Source organism: Accipiter gentilis, chromosome 11, assembly GCF_929443795.1.
Source record: "Accipiter gentilis chromosome 11, bAccGen1.1, whole genome shotgun sequence".
Taxonomy (NCBI): domain Eukaryota; kingdom Metazoa; phylum Chordata; class Aves; order Accipitriformes; family Accipitridae; genus Astur; species Astur gentilis.
The window spans coordinates 6,767,262-6,786,630 of record NC_064890.1 but is presented as its reverse complement, the minus strand read 5'-3'; the positions used below and the strand labels follow the sequence as shown (position 1 = coordinate 6,786,630).

The window sequence follows — 19,369 nt, the reverse complement described above, 5'->3', positions numbered from 1 at the left end:
GGACTGGATGTAGGACACTCATCTCAGTTGCAAGAATGAAAAATAAGCTACAGGAGAATTTGCCACTGGTGGGATTGTGGAGGCTGCTGATGGTTGACAGCATTAAGTGAGGCTCTCTTCACCCTGAATCTGTCTAACCTTCAGTAAAGCAGACAGTTTTAGTTGCCCTAATCCTATGGTTTTTCCCTTTGGCAGCATGGTCCAGCCGGGTGGTTTGTGGGACCAAACACAGGTTGTTGCCACTTTCTCCGCTGCGAACATTTGAAGTAAACAACCCAGGCAGCTCAACACCAGCACCAGGGTGAGGTCAGGGCTCACAGGTAGATCATCAGTGAAGAGCTGTAACATGACAGACGTGGGACAAAGAAACAAGGACCAGGATTTGACTTGCTGCAATCTGTAATGACCCACAGAAATGCAGTCTGCTCCTAGGCACGCATGGGGCACGCGTGAAGACCTTCCTGCGGGAGGACCTTGCATCCACGTTGCAGGTGGGATGCTCAATGCAGTATCCCAGCTTGTGACTTCCACTTTACTTCCAGCAGGAGGGAAACCACTTTGTGAGCATCACTCGCACACTTATGTGCATAACACAAGATAGCAGGTACAGGCACAAGGAAAATTCACACTTAAATAGCTCCCACCCAGCACAGTAAATCAGTGATGTAAAAACACCCTTAGAGACTAAACTGTTGCTACTCTGTCCACAGGGGAAATACGGTGGGGCTGAATGCAGCCCTTGTCCCATGGACATGAGCAGCCCCTGCTTTGGAGCCATCTCACATTACGAAGAGACCCCAAAACTCCTATAGAGCTCTGTGGCTGCAGATGGGGTGCTCTGTGACCCAGCTGCTACGGGGAGAGGGAAAATGTGCTGGGTAATGCCAACTGGGAGGCACGAGTGGCTGCTGAAGTAAAAACCTACTTCGTATCAAACAAGATGATGCAGATTTTACCGATGAATCAGAAAAACAATCCTATTCTCTTAATCACAGACCGTGATTTGTTGCAGCTCCAAAGAAATGTCAAAACCAAACAGTAAATAGAAGAAACACCAGCTCTCAAGCCTTGGTGTTCCCTCGGAGCATGACAGATAAAATAATCTGTCCTTTCAGCGGTGAGCAAAGATGTTGCTTGCATCGGCTCCTTAACGTTGACCAAGGTGAAACATCACATCTCACCTGATATGCCCACTTTTGTTCAACCTCACAGCATCCCCACAACGGCACAGGAGACCTAGGAGAAAGCGTGCACAGGAGAACACAGCTAGCAAACATTTTAAGGAACCGTGTGGAGGCGGCCCATACCACACCTTGGAAGGAAGGGCTGAATCCAGAAAGTCCCCTCCGCTGCCTCTCGCTTGGCTCAAGCTGTGCATTGCACTGTGAACGCTCCCTCCGGCTTTGCAGCCGGGCCAGCGACGACCATTACCTTTATAACAAGCAAAGGTAATCATGTATTCCTAGCTGGCATACAGCGAGTTTATCCCTAACGCAGAAAAGCACTTGCAGGCAATACAATACACGGGCAGGCAGGTAATGCAGACTTAACGCAGCTGAGAGAAACATTTTTCATACTGCCAACAGGTTCCTTAAAATTTCACAGTTTACAATAGAGATGGTTTAGTAATTATTTCAGTGAGCCAAACATTGTTCAGCAGGGATGAGTATTACAGACAGCCACAGCCTGTTAAGGTTTGTGCTTCCTGTGAGTGTTTCTAAATCTTCTGTTCCGCTGGAAAATTCTGCAAATTTAAATTATTTTACTGCAGAATGAAAATGGGAAACAAATCCGAGTTTTTGACATTTAACAGCATGACTTTGAGAAAACACTGCGACGTTTTTCTATCCTGCCAGCCAGCTCCAAAGTCTATCTTCTATTGTTTCTTCATTTGGTTTATTAGCTTTTTAATATAAAGCTTTTTAACCAGGAGAGAGGAGTCAGAAGGGAAAATATCAAGCAGTAGTCATGACTTTGCAATTGCGATGTCCTTTACCATGGGTCCGAAGAGTTTCATTTTAGATTTCAGCTCTGTGGGTTTATTCCGATAAGGAGAAGTTTGAAATCTATTGGTTTATCATTCTTGGCACTGCTTGAAAGAACTGCACTTGAAAGATGAATATGCTCTGAAATACCCTTTAACTAGTCATTTTTGTGAAGTAATAGCACAGGAGAGAAAAATGTCTCTGTGAATGAGGACTGGGAGAAAACAGCAGCTTAATGGGAAACGTGCAGATGTTTCAGGCAGGTCATTGGACCCTGACGGAAACGGAGACTTCTAAGCTCACAGACTGATACATCTGAAAATGCACATGGATAAAATCTTTCTCCGGACTCATTTTGCTCATATCTTCTTAAAAAATCACAACAAATCAAGAGATGATTTGCTGTGGTTTGAGGAGACCACGGGCACCAGTTGCAGACACCTGATTTTGAAGCTATCTGCTGAAGAGGTCAGGGCTGGACTAAAAAAAGGAAATAAGAAAACACAGAAGAACAGAGAAGGCAAAAGTGCACACGGTCCTGAAGGAAACACTACAGCTCAGGCTATGGACTTTCCAGAGATGCTCGCTGCCAACTTACGCAAAACACTGCAGCTCCAACGGGCCGGCTTCGAGGATGCCTCCAGTGTAAAAATCCCTTTGGCTCAGTACTACATCCCATAGCAGAAAGTACCAAATTCAGTCTTCCTGCAGAAATATTGGAAGGGAAGATGCCTGTGCTTTAGGACTGGTAGCTGGCCCCTGCTGAAAGACAACTAGGACACAACTGTCCTTCCTCCATTTTCCCTAAGACAATGTAGTATTTCCAAAGACAAATCAGTAATACCAGCGGAAAAGAAAAATTATGTTTCCTACTAAGAGAAAAGAAAAAAAACCCAACCGTCCTCTCTCCAGCCCCCTGCACACATAATTCTGGCTTCATCACTAACAAACCTGACAGCAGCTTGAACGACAGCTAAGCTTTTCTGACATCCAAATAACTCAAAGCCTGACAGTGATAACCTGCTCCCCTCCCAGTCAGAACAACTTAAAAGGTGAGTTGGTTTGTGGACAAGGTTCTGCCGATCCTGAACAGCCTGAAATACAGCTCAGTTTAACTCTGTGTGGGTTAGTATCTTCTCGACTAAGGGAACAGGAGCTTGTGCTGCCAGTCAGTGTCTCCGAAGCAGCAAATCTCCTGCGTTTTGGTAAGCTGGTTGTGCTCTACTTGGAACCGTATTTACTACAGTGTAAGACATTTCTTCTTTGTACGTAGAAAAAATACTGAATGAACCATGCGGATCCCTACAGTCCCTTAAGGACATCGGCAACAACTTCATGGCTATCCTGCCAGATGCTTGAACAGACTGAATAAAACCTGCCACCCCATGCTGCACAGTGTCTAATAGCAACAAATGGGATGCCTGAGAAACAAAGGCAGAAACCAGCCTTACTTCTCAAAGCATCTGACGAGAAAACGCTGCAGTGTGTACACCACAATGCTCAACTTCAACACCTCATTAAAAACAGGGAAAAGATCTCTTATTGCAGGTTGTTTTCTCTTTGTTTTTTTTTTTTTTTTTTCCTTTTTCTTTTTTTCAAAGGAAATTTAGTGCCAGAAAAAGACCTCAAGGTCCCAGCCATTGGGAGAGAGTTGACACATTCAATTCTCCATGACACATTCAATTCACAAGCCCCTGCTCAGGCTGCCAAGGGCACCAATTAGCACCAGTGGTGGAGATTTTATTTATTTAATTTCCACAGAAACCTGTTTAGCAAGACACCAACAGGGGCAAACGGCCTTGTGTATTGGCTAGAAACAGCTTTACTTGAGTCACTGTCAAAGATGGCAGCAACGGATTACATGGGGATCATGCAGGCACGGCTTCACTAAAGCAACCATTTAAAGTTAGGGATTGGAAAAAAAAGAGCAAATAGAGCAAATGGTGAGGACTCTCATACCACCGTACCCATGAATTTCTGCTGACAGTGAACCTCGGTTTCTGGAGGGCATTTGCGCGTTGTGGAATTGCGACAAATTGCAGTTTTCACCATGAAACTTCAAAAAACGCCATTCCTCCTATGAGCATGAGGATTTTTTCAAAGATCTCCTGCAATGGGACTTCTCCTCCCATGCGACTTCTGCTCTACAACCTGAATTCGCCCCCTGTGAAACCCTTGCCCCCATCCACCCAGCAGTGCAGACACAGCTTTGTTAGGCTGTAAGATACAGCCATATGACATCGCTAAGAGTTCCATCATGTCATTATTTTTATCGCCGTCTCCCAATTCAAACACAGACTAATTACTCTGTGAGAGCTGTTTACATCCCTAATTTTGAACAACTAACAAAAGGAAGCTCTCCTCCACTCGTAGATGTGGCTTACACGGTCCTCGCTGGCGTTTAACGGCACTGGGATCTGTGTAAGAGGCTTAATCTCTCAGCCAGGATTTCATGCTTGAATGAATACGGCAACCTCCATCTTGCTTCAGGTGCGAAAAAGTCTCTTACAGCTCCCTAAACTGACTATACTGTTCCTAGGTTAAAGTTACCAGGAATTATGCACGTGCATCAATATGAGACAATAACCCTTGGACGTGGACAGGAATTAAAACACGTTGTTCTACAAGATGCTCTGAGGTTCTGATTTGCTCGAAGAAAAATGTGCTGCAGTTTCCCAGGCCTGAAAACTTAACTTTTGGGAATTAAAAGAGAACAGATATAGGAGAAAAAAACCCCTCATATTCGTTGATTTATGAGTTTCTATAGTTTTCAACTGTCAAAATTTGTCAGTTTGGATCTCTCCTGCGTTGTGCATATTATCACCTGCTGCCAGTATCTGAACCCTAACCATAGGGTATAGAAATACAAGAGCTTATCAGTGCGCCTGCAAAGCCTGCAACAACTTAAAAGTATGAAATTTGCTTTACCTTCTAGACTAATAAAATAAACACTTCAAAACAGCTATAATGATTATCTGATGATTGAACTCTGTATTCTTTTAGCAAGTAATGGAATCCTGGCAGACAAATTCAATTCAAAATACATTCACATTCAGGACATCAACAAAGTCATCATGTTGTGAATTGAAAATTCCTTTAAAGGCTGCGTTTGAATTCTAAGGGGCTGACAGATCAAGGGACTGAAGGCCCTGGAAGGCTAAATGAGTGAAGTCCCGCTATGTTTCTTTCTTTCTGTGAATGAAGCTCACTTTTGTGTGTGCATTTGCAACCAGAACAGGTGCTGGCTTCATACAAGCTTGGAATCTCAATGGGGACAGTAGTTTCTTGTCAATCCTGCACAGTTCAAGCCAGTTTAAGTTAAGGAGGATTTCTTCTTCTTTTTTCCCCTCCAAATGTTCCTCTCCTGATTTCCACATTCACTCTTCCACTATCAACATTCAAACATTAAACTGCTTTTTAACAGGGCTGCCTTTTAAAGGGGTGTCCTGGTTTTGGCTGGGATAGAGTTAATTTTCTTCCTAGTAGCTGGTAAAGTGCTGTATTTTAGATTTAGTGTGAGAATAATGTTGATAACATGCTGATGTTTTAGTTGTTGCTAAGTAGCGCTTATCCTAAGTCATGGATTTTTCAGTTTCCCATGCTCTGCCAGCGAGCAGGCATACAAGAAGCTGGGAGGGAGCATGGCCAGGACAGCCGACCCAAACTAGCCAAAGGATATTCCATGCCATAGGACGTCATGGTCAGTATATGAACTGGGGGGAGTTGGCCTGGGAGGGGCGGATTGCTGCTCCGGGCATCGGTCAGCGAGTGGTGAGCAATTGCATTGTGCATCACTTGTTTTTCTTGGGTTTTATTTCTCTCTCTTTTTGTTATCCTCCTCCTCATTATGATGATGATGGTGATGATTATTATCATCATCGTTGTTATTATTGTTGTTGTTATTATATTATTTTCTCTCAATTATTAAACTGTTCTTACCTCAAACTACGAGTTTTACTTTTTTTCCCCGATTCTCCTCCCCATCCCACTGGGGTTGGAGGAGGTGAGCGAGCCGCTACGTGGTGCTTAGTTGCTGGCTGGGGTTAAACCACGACAAAGGGTCTCTGGCATTCCAGCTGTTCACCTGAACGCTGAAATACGTGCTCCATAAATCATAAACAGCTGCCTGAACAGTGTGATTTGCAACCAAACCCGCCATGACCTACACTGTCATTTTCCAAAAGGCAATGAAGACATCAAAAATTCTCTTCCACTAAAACCACTGAAAAGACCTATTGCTACAGGAGTTCAGGTGTGTGATTGGGCAACCAGCTTTTTCACATTCCTTAAATTTGGTGAAAAGCAATGGGAGCCTTGTCCAGCATTTTTAGTGCAATTAGCTAACCCGCATGGAAGACACCAGCCTAGTATTAGGAGACGTGTTTCAAGTCTTAGAGATTTTGGTTGGGTGATTCCATACAAAACCAGAGAAAAACACGAACTGCCTGAATAGCAAATACAGACATTCCTGACAAAGGAAAGCAAAAAACGTTTCCAGAAATAAAAATCCAACTATTTCTGTAATTCTACTGAACAAAAAAAGGTGGTGGCTAAGGCAGGGATGCATTTTGATTCCAACCTGCACCGTCTTCTTTCTCTATTGTATATGGAGTCACTCGAGAGTACGATGGCAATGATTCACTCCCGAAGCAATCCCTGATAGAATTGCCATATACTGCAGAAATCAACCTTTAACAATGCCGCCTCCCAATTAGCTCAGGTTTGCTAATAGTTTGATATAATTGGCACCCTGATGGAAACCGTATTACCAATCTTGTCACCAGCTAGGAAACCGCATCGCCACTCTAATGACAGCACATATTATAGCTATGCCACTTCTAATCTTAATACATTAGCTGAATGTAGGCAGGGACTCATATGCGAGAAGGATTCACAACCGGGATGTGCCAAATTCCACCCTGTGCTCTATTTTTCCTCCCGGTTATAACATCCAGGGCGGCAATGCACCAGCCCCAGCGTGCCCCGAACCGCCCCTATCGCATTAAAGCACAAATGCTCCAGGCCGGTAACAGCCCTGTAAATGGCCAGTGAAAAATGATCCCATGGAGCTCAATTTTTTCTCTCCATGCCTTGCAAGTTATGACGGCCTTTCTGTTAATTGGCCACAAGTCCTAGTTTGCTGTCAGCCTTCAGCTGCACCGGGGAGCTCTTTTGGAGGAGTCGCACTCTGTCATTCCCATACCCTTGTGAATACAAATGCTCTCTGTAAATGTCCTCTGCCTACAAAATGGAAGTGGGTTTTTTTCCCTTTTTTTTTTTTTTTTGACCTAGATTAAATCTACTGCATTTTCAAGCCTTTTGGGAAAGCAACTAAGAACTAATATGCACCGGTTCGTGTGCCACAACACTTCCCTACCCATTATTATGTAAATTTTGACTAAAGTGCGACACAGATAGAAAAGATATCAAGGGCAAAATTGCCAGAATCTGCTTTTCTTGCTCTCTGAAATAAGCCACTTAGATTAAACAGTTTTAAATGGCTAATAGCTGTAAAAGTATCTGAAGAATTTCAATGTACATTTTTTCATATAGGACAATGACAGCTTTTGCAAATTCCTGAACTCTCCTGCTGACTGCATAATGACCGGGAAGTGAATGCCCAGCACGCTGGTACTCTGGTTTACTTTTGAAGAAAGGGGCCAACTTCCACATCTGCAGCTTGGCAATACTCACTCGATATTTGCGGTAGATGGAGATAGAGGAGGAAAAAAATGTGGAATGAGATTATATACATGGTGGCAGGGTAAATAAATACATACAAATGAGGCTTATAGCATCAAGGCAATTTCATGTCATCACTAACTAATCTGTCCCTAAAGAAACCACCACTGCATGCTGGGATGTAAGCTGAGCTGTAATGGTCTGGGCTGACTAGTGGATGAGACACGTCCAAACATAAACTCAGAAAATGCTGTGAAGATATAAGTGAGCAGTCGGTGGCATTGGGCGTGTACATCGGTACTGCGTCAACACCCTGATCTGCAGGTTGAACACTGGCCTGGCCTGGGGTCTTCCTCCTCTGCCAGCCCCTCCAAGCACTCACGCGGTGCAAATCCCTTGGGAGAGTCATTCTTTCCCAGGCCTGTGAGATGGAAGGCCATCAGTCAATCAACAGCAGCGAGAAAATCAAAGCGGCTGCTCAGCGTCTGTTGTCGAGTTCATGTTTGGTCCGTTCACATTTCTATATCTCAGGGGTAGAGAGTAATTGGGATCTTACACATCAGTCCATATGGCTTACAATAAAAACTGCCTGTCAGCTTTTGGAAAAAAAAAATAAATCTCAAGTAAGTAGGACAGCAGGGGAAAAGAGTGGGGAGACGGTATTCCAGTCTCTAGCTCTGTATGGGGTCTCCTATGAGAAGTCACTGTACTTCCCACCTGTAAAATACAGAAAAGAAAATACACAAAATACAGGAGAAACAAATAATATTTTTTTTTAGTTGGAAATCATTCTAAAAAAGGCCTGTCATTATGTATATACATTGTATCACAAAGAAATCTTGAATTTGGAGAGGACATCTAAATGTAACTACAACACAAATAATCACTTATTGCTTATACTGCTTTCTCCTCATTTCCCCTTTACCATTTCTTTTCTTCTTTTCCTTCTTATTCTCGCACTAATTCTCCTTAATCTTTAATTCACTTTCTTCTCCCCTCATACAAATCCTTACTCTTTTCTTCCTAGCAGACGGTCATTGTTTCCTTTTTCCTTGGCCAGGTAACAATTACTGGTTTGAGTTTACTGGCTTTGAAATGAATGAACATGTCCTCTGTGCCAGTTAACTCCGAAGTTTGTCTATCTGCTAAATGCGTCTTTGGATATAGTAGAGAAAGAGGGTTCAGAGCACAGATGCTAAAAAAAAAGGAAATGAAAAATTAAGATGTCCTCCCTTATTAATCCATTCTTACAGCAGAAATCTGGTCTGACGCTGTATTACATTTCAAAAAGACTCTACAAAGATCATGTTTACATAAATTAATGTAGGCAGGGACACATCTTTCCCTAATGACATTTCAAAAGCCCTACAGTCTCAAACCCCAATATTCACTAGTAGCAAATCAAACTTCCTAGCACACACATCTTATAGTCCTGGATTTCTTTCTATGTTTTCTTTCACTTGAATGCTTGAGAAAGATCACTAAAGACTGGTTTTCCCTGATAAGACTTCCAGACCACTGCTCTGATGAAGCCTCTAATTGCACTGCTACTCCTGAGAAACCACTCAAGTTCTAGTTCAACTAGGAGGCAACTCTAGTGAAAAATACTCAGAATAGCACAGCTTTACCATAAAATTATCCCTTGAAAATCTTCAAATCGTTGACTTTGAGAGTTAATTGCAATTTATAAACCTACACTCTCACTATGAAAAACCCCTGTTCTGTATTGGAAACGATTTTCACTGGTTAAATGCCAATGGCATCCCAGGCTGCATCAGGCAGAGCGCTGCCAGCAGGTCAATGGAGGCGATCCTTGCCCTCTGCTCAGCCCTGCTGAGACAAACCTGGGGTGCTGGGTTCTGTTCTGGGCTCCCCAGTACAAGAGAGACGTGGACATACTGGAGGGAGTCCAGTGAACGGCCACGGAGATGATGAAGGGGCTGAAGCATCTCTCCTATGAAGAGGGATTGAGAGAGCTGGGACTGTTCAGCCTGCAGGAGAAAAGGCTCAGGGAGTATAAATACCTGATGGGAAGCAAGTAAAGAAGATGGAGCCCTCTCACCGGTGCCCAGTGACAGGACAAGAGGCCACAGGCACAAAGAGACCACGGACTCTCCATCCCTGGAGATATTCAAATCCTGCCTGGACACAGACCTGAGCAACCCGCTGTAGGTGAGCCTGCTCTGAGCAGGCGTTGGATGAGATGAACCCCACGGGTCCCTTCCAACCTCAGCCAGCCTGTGATTCTGTGAAATGGCAATGAAGGAATTTAAGTGGCTTTTCCACAACATCGCTGCTAACACAGCTTAACTTCCTCAGACATATATTGTGAGTTTATTTAATGTTAGCAGACAACATCAGTTAAATTACTGTTTTATTGTTGTACTCATCAGTTGGGAACCAGCTCTCATTCACTACCAAATTTCACACACGAGATGAGTTTTTTCATAGCAAGAACACAGGAATTAATTTTTATTTTTTAGAAACAGAACCAGAGACATTAAAATCTCAGCGTGGTCCATGTTGCCACAGACATGCAAGACAATAAGATTGTCTTGTGTCACTCTTTGTTTTCAAAAATATATCAAGAAATTTATGAATTTAAAATCTGGTATTATGATGCATTTTTTAAGTTACAATTTATCCAGTCCTGTTGTATCTGACATGATGAAGTTTTGTTTAAATCCCACACATTCCTTCAGTATTACAAGACCACCGATCCACCCATAGCCCTGACAGCTCTAAAAATCTGAGCTTGTGTCTTCTAAAGACAGTATAGGGAAAGCCAGATCTAGCAGTACAAAGAGACAAAAGGGGAAGAGGTCCAGGGAGAAGGAGTTATAAAAGGCGGCATGAAGTGGAAAAATTGCTATTGCTGACACTTAATAAAAACCCATTAAAAAAGAACAACAAAACCCCAACCCTGTCCCTTACCCAGAAACTCAGTAAGAACATGGTGTGTGTGCTGGTTTCAACACTTACCTGGATTTGGAAGACTTGGATACCATTTTTGCAAGAGAATCTAAAATCTGACCTTGGATAACTCATTTCTAGGAATAGGGTGTTGAAGTTCTTCTGAAAATAATGTTCAATGCCCATCTGAATCTTTCAATGCCTAAATGCTTTTGAACAATCTGGCCTTTTATCTCCCTGGGCCCTAGCTTCTCCTTGTAAAATGGAAAGAATAAAATGTCCTGAGCTCAAAGGAATACTGTGAAGAAACCATTAAAAAAAAAAAAAAAAGAAAGAAAAAAAAGTGAGGTAAAAATATACTGTAATAATAGTGACGTGAGTAACAGCAGAGCGATACTTGTAAGCACTGCTTCCATCTAATACGCTACAGTCCTCCAAAAGTTTGCTTTTAAGAAATAGAAGAAATCGATACAAGACATTTGAGCTGGCTTAAGGGGCGCTTAAGCAGCATGGGAAGAAATTCTAGGTTAAATATTGGCTCAGAGTGCCCTGAACTTGAATCAACGAAGACCTATTTCTCCCCACCCCCACCCCCCCCCCCAACCCCATATTTTACTGCTTTTGGCCAAGCCAACTAATAGGGGGCTCCATCCTCTGCAGGTCGAAGAACTGACAAAGCCTCCACTCTGAGTCATGATTTGTTACAATATACACACACTATTTTCAGGGAGCTAATTTTCATCTGTTTGAAAACTTTTTTTCTTAGAAATGTGCTACTTTTCCTCATCTTTAAAACTTGGGTCTAAATCCATTCGTTGTCTGAATACATCATACTCCCCACTCCGTTTGCCCAAGACGCAGTCAAACACTTTCAATTCTTTCTTGACTTCAACATTATAAACCCTTACATATCTTGTATTGATTTCTAGGCATTCACAGTTTCACTCTCACAGGGTCACAGCACATGTCAAATCTTTCCTACACTGTGTACACCTTCAAGCAGTGTTTCATCTAAGGAGCTCCACTTTCCCTGAACTTGTTAGCAGTGACACATTTATTCCCCAATTAAGCTTTTTTTATAATAATAATAGAAAAGACATAGAAGAAATTCCTGGCAACTCTTCTATCTTTCTAGTTGGCTGAAGCACTTTTATGCAGATGAAGATGCAACTCCACAGAGCCTTTGAACTTTAAGCATCATCTTTACTTGCCTTTGAACTCTCAACAGGGCCCATGATCTTTCAAAGCAATATACTCTGCCTGTGGAAGCTTCAAACAAGGGGGAAAAAGGCATGGTTAGACAAAAATGCGAAAGATGGGTTTTTTAAAATGCTTGATGCTCCTGAAAATAAAAAAAAACCAACTGAGTGGTATCTGAAGAAGTGTATTTGGCACTCAAGTGTTTCCCTAATTAATTGTTTAGATGAGTGCTAAAATAAATGCAGCAGCAGCAAAGATAAACAAACCACTTTAGTAATAAAGCCATATATTTGTGCAGACACAAAAATAAATGGCAGTGCTTAATGAGCACAAGAAATGAGAACGAAGAACACACTTTGTGTGTGGGATCCATGCTCAGAAAGCTCAAGCTCAAAGATATTTGAGAAAGATCTCACCACAGCCTCCCAGCCTGACTCACGTTTGCCCCTTGTAGAGCATCTTGTTTTGCACAGACTGACAGTGTAAAAATAAAAAGTGCCCTGATGAAGAATTACAGCTCACGCTTCACCTTGCCTGGTCAGCCTCATAGGAGCAAGGAAACGACTTGTGCTAAGAGATTGTTACGCCAATTTATTATTATTATTATTATTATTCTTTATATTTGTCTGATGATTAACTAACATAAAATCAACAAAGGGAGATGCAGAATAGACGTGTAACACATGTACTTCCAAAATGAGAGAGAAAAGCTAAGATGATTCATAATCTTTTCCTTGTGACTGGAAAATGAGCTAATGAAGTATAAATACTGGGGGAAAGTGTTGTCTTGCAAATCTAGGAAAGCAGTTTTAACAGAATTATAAAACTTTTAGAGGCAGGAAAATTCAGCTAAGCTCCCCTCCCAGAGAGGACAGCTTTACACCTCCACACATAGTTCTTCCAAATTTTTATCTGGTCCTATCCGTAGATTTCCCAGAATCCGGCGTCCCATAATTTCTCTAGAAAACTACTTTGCAATCTCACAAACATTAATTTAAAGACACTTTTCATGGTAAACACTTTCAGCTTTGCTTAATTTCCCATTGTTACTTACTTCTTGAAAACCTTCCTAAATAAAGCTACTACTTTGCAATCTTTGTATAAATGATTCAATAACCAGAGCAAAACAGTGAAAACCCATGTATCATACAAATAAATATGTTATTCCCCCCAGAAGTCTTTATACAATTGATGGTTTCTTTCTTGCTATTATCCACTATGTATGACTTGGAAAACTGAATAAAAAAATCTATTAGCCAATATTTAATATCTATTAAGGGATGGGAATATCGAGACTGTGTTGGACGACCCATGGGACATGTCTCAAGTCCTTGAATTAATTCCAGTTCAGAGCAGTCCAAACAAGATAGTACCATGACATATAGGCCCTACGGCTCTCCAAAGATCAAGATGTGGCATTTCATCAGATCAAGATTTAAAATAAATCTCCAGCAGCCTATTTCCAAGTTATGACAAGAGAAATACTTGGCTAGAGTGGTATAGGCTGTATGAAATGATTGGCAACTTATCAAGACAAGAAGAGAAAGAAGCTGGATGATTGGCAACTTAATCAGAGGGAGAAGGAAAAATAGAGAAAAGGAACAAAACGAGTGCCTAAACAGCTATGTGTTGGCTCCTGTGGCTGTCAAAGGTGGCCTTGAACAGGCAGTGGCAGGAGGGCTTACACTGAAGCTTGTCTGCAAAGTAGATGAAACTATTCAGTGTTCCTTGGCATCAATAGCATGCGGATCCTGAATGTATCTAATCACGTTTGGAGTAGCACGATTCTGTACGGCGTTCTCTGCAGGTCACCGCGGCAGCCACAGGAACGCGTCCAACAAAATATCACGGATGTGCAGCTTAACGGTGCTTCGCTACTAAAAAACTCATAGAGCTTTAGAACAAAGTCCCCAGTCTTATCTGAAAGCTAAAAAAATACAAAATAAAAAAAAATCCAAGGGGTTCTTGTACATTATTTCATCTTCAGCCTTTGCTGCTTCTCTGACAAAAGGCTCTTGCTTTTAATCGGTGTTCATTTCGCATGAAGACCAACCTGAATAATCATAATATTTTGGTAGCAGTATCCTTTCGTTAATGTGACAACGTGCCCTCGTCTTTTATACAACATGTTATTATCACTTAAAATTTTAAGCAAAAACTATGCAAACTTTTCCTGAAGGAGCACTGAGGAATGGTGGGTTAGAGCTTAGATTGTCAAATGAGCTTTGCAACCACCAGTTCCTACTGGCAACAAGAGTTGCTTGGTCTTTTCACAAAAAACCCCCTACTCATAGATGACTTGTATTTAACCACAGAGTGCAGTGGGTCAACAGAGAAACTTCAAGATGGTGTCTTAAAAATGGGAGATTTCTTTTGCCACTCGCAATGGCAGACAGGGGAATAAGGATGTGCTTGAAGGGAAGTCCTGGTAAGATTGGGACCCATATCTTGCACAATATTTTGGTACCTGCTAAGCCTTATTAGGGCAAATCTAAAGATATTTCCAAGTTATTTGAAATCCGTTATCAGACTGCAGCATTACTCACTCTTGCATTTTGTATGCAAGAAAGATAAACCTTAATATATAGCAAAATTATTTCTGGAACTGCGTATTGCACATTTTCACTATAATGCATATCATAAGCTTTGACACAGAGATAACTAAGTGATTACTTGTCAACCTCCTCTCATTCCATCAGTCTTAAAAGACAGGATAAAAAAAGCTTTTCTTGTGCAACAACAGGCTACATATTAGTCCTGCAGAGTTATCAAAAACGTGGAACTAAATATCAGACAAGCCCAATTTAAAATGATTAAACACTTCTGAATTCTAAAACAATTAGGCTGATTTACAACACACGGTCTAATACACTGTAGGTTTGAATCCTTTTTTTGCTTTTTAAAAGGGGACATATTTTTTCATGCTAGTCAGAAATTAGTACAATCAAGATTTTTTTCTTTTTTTCTGAACACTATTCAAGAGCAACTCCTACACCTCCCAAAGACATTTGTGGAAGATTCATATTTTACCTGGGAAGATATACACAGAAGTGAGTTACTGACCTAGGAAAGGCAAACCATGACTGTAGCTGAAGAACAGCATCATCTCCTTTTTCTGTGGCTTTTCAGTGATGCTGTGCTGCAGATTTACTCAGCTTTCATTGCTATGTCCCTCATTTCTGCTTGTAAATCCAGGATGCTGGGGTGCTATGAAGATTAATCAGGTGAGGCTTGCAGTTTTCTCCTGTACTCTTCATGATGATTGCTCCCAGAAAACACATGCATCTTGAATACTTCTGATCCCACTGGGCTTGAGAGTTAAACACTGACATTGGCAATGCAACTCTGCTTGATCATGGTACTATAAAGTCATTATCTGTGTTTCAATATCCATTTGATTATTACCTGTGTTTTAAGACAGAGGACTGGAGACACTCTTTCATTTAGCACAAGACAACGCTAGTGATGGCAGCAACGTTGCTCAAAACCTACTCTGAAGAATATTTTGGCTCCTTTATTGCAGAATACTGGAATTTACAAGATAAAACATAAAACAAATGGTACAGGGCATTCGCAACACTGTTTTAAGGCTTTCACTTTTGCAACACACATGAACAATGGCTTTTAAATGAAAGTTCTGTTTCTCTATACTTAAGGGTATTAATATTTTAGTATTACTGCATCTGTGAATGAAGACATTCAAAAAACCATTATGTTTTCAACTTAGGTTAATAATAAGGCTATTTTTCCACCCACTCTCTGGCACAGCTGTAATGTTCTTGGCCTCAAGTGGGAGGCAATGTGGAACAAGGATTAGCAAGATGGATGATATACAACATACGGTGCCAGTTCATATAAAATATTACTGGATTGGAAATGACTGTTTACTGTCTCAGTGATTACATGACCACTTTTTTTCCTTCCAAAAAACATACAGTATGTGGCGCTCCTCTATGCCAATAAAGCTTAGTGAATAGCACCTGGGTAATGACAAATTAATTTTTGAGCTAAGCCTGATGCGGGGGTCAGCCAAAATCTTAGGCAGAGTTTATCCCCAGTACTATTTTACATGACAGAAAATGCATCCCTCCCATTCATCTGTATTAGCACAGAACAGGGATTATACAACAGAAAATAAATAAAGTTGGGGGACCAAAATACTAAAACTATGTTAGGAGTGTGTGTGTTTGCAGTGCAATAAAAAAACATTTAATCTTGGGGGAAGGTGGGGGGGGGGAGTTGGAAACAGCATCCCATGGTCCACTTCCAAATAAAATTGGACAAAACATTTAGGAATGCACTAAACAGAACAAGCATCCATTTGGCAGACAACAAGCTGGATGAACCAGCAGGTCTTTTTTCAGTTAAGTTAAATTTCCAAACGTGAGACCTTTGCATCCTGGAACATGAGATCTGTTGCCTGATCTAGAGACCCATGTCCCTCGACCAGGGCAATAGTGGCTGAGCCACGAGCAGCCATGGACGCTGAGCTCTGGCTCCCAGCATGTTCAGGTACCATCGTACCTCAAACCCAGAAAACTACGTGGGTCCAAGTTTTATGTCCTGTCCAGGCATAAAATTTCTTTTACCATAAAGTCAACACAATTTGTTTAAATTCTGAGCGCTCAGCAGTTCCCATCACTTGGACTACTGACCACAGCCATTGCCAAAATATCAGCGATACTTCAGAGTTGAAAAATGTTTTCTTTAATAATTTCAGTGAGAGAGCACTTTCATGTGAAAGAGAAACAGAAGTGTTTTGAAATGGCAAAATCACTTCTCGTCCCTAAGCAAAGCTCCTCTGAAAGAGCTGTTTGCACAATCCAGACACCTCCATTTTCATGTAAATAGTTTATTGATCTAATAAAACATATAAACAGGCTTATATCATTATTCTACCAGCTGCACATGATCTATATTCACTGAGCAATCTATTCCCACAAAAATATTTTCATTGAAATTAATCTTAATGTTCACTCCTCCCTCCCCCACAAGCTAACATCTAGGCACTTTGGAACGCACATTAGCTACTTCAGTAAATAAGATGAGCAATTCTTGGTTTTCTTAACCACACAGGGCATAAGTGGATGATCTCTTTACATGCCCTGGACGATGAAAAAAACATTAAGTATTATAACTTTTCCTGTTTGAGTAGCCCAGTGAGAGGAAGCCAAGTTTGCAGGCTTGCTCTCGTCATTTCCAGAGCGTCAGAGTTTCCATGAGCAGTGACTCTCAGAGTCAGGTCACCAAAGCCTCAGCCCTGCACGCCCCAGCCTTTTTTTTCAGGGCGTTATTCCAATACTGTGAGCAACTACCCAAAGTTTGAAAGCCTGGTCCCTTGACAGGCTTGGTTTGGCAAGTGTAGGAGAAATGCTGTTAGATGAGAAGCGAAAAAGAAGAAAAAAAAAAAAGGGAGAAGTAGGCACATTCCCTTCTCCTACTCACTCTCCAATGGTCTTTGTGCTATTTTCTTTTAAATCTTATTTAAAATTTCAGCCCGTTACAGTAAGATCAGCAAGAACAGATCTCTGCTTCAATAAAGATGCACAAAGGCCTTTTTGTTGAGGACATGGGTCCAAAACTCTGGCATCTGGGCTGTGCAGCTTTCAGTGCAGGCACGCTTTCAATCCTTCTTGTTCATCTATGCCATCAGTGTTTCAGGACAAAGATCATTTTACCAATCTGTTTGTACAGCATATTTTACAATCTGCTACGTGCATCTGCAATACAAACAGCAAACGATAATAAGAGCATGTGGACAAGACTGGAGCCCCAGATTTCGGGTCCCTTTGTTATCTGTGGTGCACGGACCCTGATCCACAGCGGAGGCGGCTGCGCTCCTGACTTGCTGCGTGCACACAATGTACCGTGGACACTCTCTGTGACAACTAAATATTGTATATTCCCTATTAAAAAAAACCCCAAATGTTGGGGTATTTTTTTCCCCTTCCTCCTATTTCAAGGGAGTAATTCAAAAGTTAAACCCATGACCATACCAATGAGAATGAGACATCAAGTTACCTTTTGTAATATACTCCTTAAATACAACACAAAGCCATGAAACTTAGAAAGAGGGAACAGTTCATGCCAGATGCTACCTAACGAATGTTCAATCATAAATGCTCCATACAAATGTATGAAAAAAAATTTCCCTACTTTTAAACAGATTGTTCCCCCAAACCACATCTGGCTGCAACCGTAATAATGTTTCTCATCCTTACTAAATATTTGTCTTTTTATTTTTTTAAGATAGCAAGCACTTCTGACATTTGCTGCGCAGAACATCGCACTCTCACTCCTTGCAGCACAGATTGCCAGTCTGCTGCTTTACATGCTCTTTTGTGAACTGAGACCTTGAATATTTTCACGGGGGAAAAGCAGATCAATGATTTTTTAAGAGAGCTAAACAATTCCGTATAATGAACATCAGTTGACATGGGCAATTACTCTTTCTTTTTCCCCCCAAAACAAAAACACAAAAACAAAGAGGAGATTGTAACTCCTTTGAATGGCATGTGCCTTACTGATTGTACCAGAATGTCAACTGCATACATAAACATGGGTGGGTGAAGTTCAGGAGTGACATGTGGATCATTAAAATGTAAGATGCGTAGGTGAATAAAAACTTTTGCCATTTGATTCGGCCAACAATAAAGAAAGTTGCTGTAGAAAGTATTCCACTGTTTCCCAATTTCCATAAAAGAGCAGTTCAAAACCTTTTTTTTTTTGTTTTTTGTTGCTGAATGAATGGAGAATAAAAGATATTTTTGCTAGATTTCATGTATTCGCTTTTTAAAGAACGCATATGAAAGGAAAATAGAATAATATCAAACATAAAGGAGACGCATACATCAGTGGTATTTTTGACATTCAAAAATATTCTGCAAAAACATCCAATACATCACATTTTCTCCTTAATGGCTAAAACATAAGAGCAGAGTAGGAAAACTGCGGATATCTTTATCACTGACTTGAAGCATGTCTCTGGCTATGTCACCGTGTTTCCACGCGTCTGAGTTTTCCATTTATATAACGTGAATATGTTAATGCATTTTATTTGCATTTCTGCTTTTATGTAGGAAGTCACACAAAAAACCTACCTGGATCTCATTGTGGCACCTCCGTATAATGCAAGAGTGAGAATCCTGCATTAATAACAGCATTAAAAATAGCACCAGGATTATTCAATGAAACCCCTCTGCCATCACGATCGGTTACGGGTCTTATCAGCGGAGGGCTCCGAAGACCCGGCGCGGCTCACCCCGACACCCCTCCTGTTGTACACCCAGCTCGGGCTGCTCGTCTCCATCGCTGGTGCAGCCATTCCACACAACGGCTACACTCGAACTAGGAAGGACACTTTTGCCAAAATCCCACCTTCGTTAGACACTTGGAAAACCATCTGTAAGAGGAATCTCCATCAACAGCTTTCTCGAAGGGCTCCGTGATTACGCGCTATGTACACACACCGATACCTGTGCCTAGCTTCGAGCCTATTCTTATTCAGTAAAGCAGCAAAGCACATGCCTTAACTTTAATCGCTTGCTGAAGTCATCAGGACTGTGTGCTTAGTTGAACAGGGGTCTTTA

The 19,369-nt window shown here is 41.4% G+C and overlaps 1 protein-coding gene across 12 annotated transcripts in view; it reads right to left on the bottom strand.

Moving 5' to 3' along the window:
- The window catches only part of CELF2 (CUGBP Elav-like family member 2), a 375,608-nt gene that overhangs the window by 102,842 nt on the left and 253,397 nt on the right, over window positions 1-19,369 (bottom strand). The window lies entirely within an intron of this gene.